This window comes from Ascaphus truei, unplaced genomic scaffold (genome assembly GCF_040206685.1).
Source record: "Ascaphus truei isolate aAscTru1 unplaced genomic scaffold, aAscTru1.hap1 HAP1_SCAFFOLD_950, whole genome shotgun sequence".
NCBI classification, from domain to species: domain Eukaryota; kingdom Metazoa; phylum Chordata; class Amphibia; order Anura; family Ascaphidae; genus Ascaphus; species Ascaphus truei.
Window position 1 is genome coordinate 105001 of NW_027457289.1, and position 2706 is coordinate 107706.

At 48.0% G+C, this 2706-nt stretch overlaps 1 long non-coding RNA gene across 3 annotated transcripts in view; it reads left to right on the forward strand.

Moving 5' to 3' along the window:
• LOC142486559 (uncharacterized) overlaps nucleotides 1–2376 on the forward strand; it is a 7753-nt gene extending 5377 nt beyond the window's left edge. For all 3 annotated transcript variants that reach the window (XR_012799027.1, XR_012799026.1, XR_012799028.1), the window contains 2 exons: nucleotides 1550–1706; nucleotides 2127–2376. This is a non-coding gene — a long non-coding RNA (uncharacterized LOC142486559). The remainder of the gene's footprint in view (nucleotides 1–1549; nucleotides 1707–2126) is intronic.
• The last annotated feature ends 330 nt before the right edge of the window (nucleotides 2377–2706 follow it).

A 2706-nucleotide genomic window follows, 5' to 3' on the forward strand; every position in this document is an offset into this window, starting at 1 on the left:
CACTGGTACACACACACACACACACACACACACTGGTACACACACTGGTACATACACACACACACACTGGTACACACACTGGTACATACACACACACACACTGGTACACACACACACACACACACACACACACACACACACACACACAGACACTGGTACACACACACACACACACACACACACACACACACACACAGACTGGAGTACAGACAGAGGCAGCCACGAGCAGGTGGCTCTCCGCCTCCCCCTGCACCCACCCCAGCGCCCATCTCCCGCACCAAGGGAGGGGGGGGGATAGGAGCGCCGGGACACAAAGGTAAACTGCCGCCCCCCCTCCCCCGGAGGGCAGCCACGGGCTCCCGGGGCAGAATGGGGGAACACCGCGCAGCCACCACTGCCAGCCCCCGCGCCCATCTCCCGAACCAAGGGGACAGGGGGGGGGGGGAAGGGAGCGCCAGGACAGGAGGCAAAGGATCAAAAACCCACCTCCTATCCCCCCGGGCGGGCAGAGGGGGGGAAACACCGCGCAGAAGAGCCAGGAGCCGTGGGCAGAGACACACACCACGTGTGCTCTGCCGCAGGAAGCGGAAGCCCCGCCCCCAGGCACCCTTCCTTCCATCCATTCCACCGGTCCTTGGTGAAGGATGATGCCGGGGGGCGGGGCTTAATGCCGGGACGCAGGGGATTGGCCAACAAGGTAGGAAACTGCCGGGGGGGGGGGATTGGCATTAAAAAAAAAAAAATACTTACCAGCCGGGCTGCTGCAGTCTCCTCCTCCGCGCCGCCGCCGCAGACTCGCGCACAGCGCACAGTGCACCACAGCTAATTACTCGCGCACCGCCGGCGACAAAAAAAAAAAATGGGGACACATTGAGGAAAATCCGGGACATTTCCGGTACACACAGAAAACCGGTACAGCTCCCGAGAAACCGGGACTGTACCGGCAAAAGGGGGACGGGTGGTCACCCTAAGTAAAAGGCTAATCTAAATGTATTTTGATATTTACTGATGGGGATTATGCTACATTGATTAAGTACTGCAGCGTTAGAAGAGGTGGATATTACCTACTAGTTTTAGGTGTAATAGAATTTCCATTGGGATCAGAATATACTTCCTCCTGATCTTTTAGCATGGTTTTTCTTAAAGAATACATCCCAGATTGTGCAGCCAATACACAGACGGGGCTTCCCATATACAAATCCATAAACTTCACTAACTAGCATCAAATGTTTTTTTACTTATTTTTGCTTGATATATATTTTTTGTGTGCAGTTTATTAGATTATTAAACACTGCACTCTGACTTTTACTAATACATATCAGTTTATTCACTGAAACATGACGACCACTTATTATTCATACTCCATTTCTGCTGCCCTTACATATTGGTGTGTGAATGTGATAATATAGGCCACATCTGTCTGTTTAGCTTAAATTGTCAGCCTGCTCGCAGAGAGCATTAGAAAGGGGGTCTGCACACAGAGGGTCTTGGTCCGTCTGTCTGGTAGCTATGTCTGTCGACTCACACAGAATCTCTATCTCTTTGGTAGCTGCTATATATCTGAAGAACATGGTGTCTCAGTACTGGCCAGATTGAGAGCCTCTGGCAGGAGAAGTTGTCTTTCCATTCAATATCCATGAAAACGACCGTCAGGAGATCCGGGATAACATTGTGGAGGGAATCATCCATTCTCCAGATTTAGTGAGGTAAAGCATATTTACATAAAGGAGGATATCATTTCCTTTATATACTCAATGGGAGGCAGAGGATTCAAGGTGAGGAGTTTACCGTCTGTGGGATTGAGAGCTGATACAAATAATGACATTGTTAATTGCCAGGTCAGGGCTTGTATCAGCTTTGCTTTCATGAGTGTGACATGAACATGTTCAGTTTAGCATAATGAACATGAAGCTTCTATTCAATTCTGCCAGTGCCACCTCATCTGTTGCTCCATTCTGTTTGCTAATAGTGTCCACACTAAAAGAGCTGCAGAACTCCTGCAAGTAAATACAGCGTGCCTCTTTTAGTGTGGGCACCCTGTAGGAAAGTGCCTGCAGAAAGTGTTGTCCGCAATAGGGAATATCCGAATGTTTAGAATAAATTTCTAATAGTGTTTCTGTTCTCAGGACTCAACTAACCCTTTGTTTGCGTGTCATCATCAAACATGACTTCCCAGGCCGCTGGACAGGCATAGTGGACAAAATAGGATTCTACCTGATGTCACACATTAGTGGGAGCTGGCTAGGCAGCCTGCTCTGCTTGTATCAGCTTGTAAAGACCTATGAGTAAGCGGGAGATCATGCACCAACCAGTGAACCAGCTCTCATTTCTGCGTTTTGAAGGTTGTCTAGACTGCATTAAAAGGCATTTTGTGTTCCTGGGGGGGGGGGGGGGAGGGAGGGCAGGGGTGGGGGTCAGTTGTGGGAGCCAACTATCTGCTCCAATTATATACATTACCACACAACGTCACCAAATTCTCCTGTTGCAGATCTGCCTCTATAGAAACACTAAGCGCAGCAACAAGAATATAAAAGCTTTTGTCATTGATTCAAAAAGATATGTGAATTGTCTCTTTTTTTTGTACTCAAATTTTATTAAATGCATCGAAAAAACAGAAAAGTGAAAGTACATCATTACTTTGGTTACAGATCTCAAGGTGCGCATTTATCTCACAATGATTTTCTATTACATATAAAAAATCTTGGC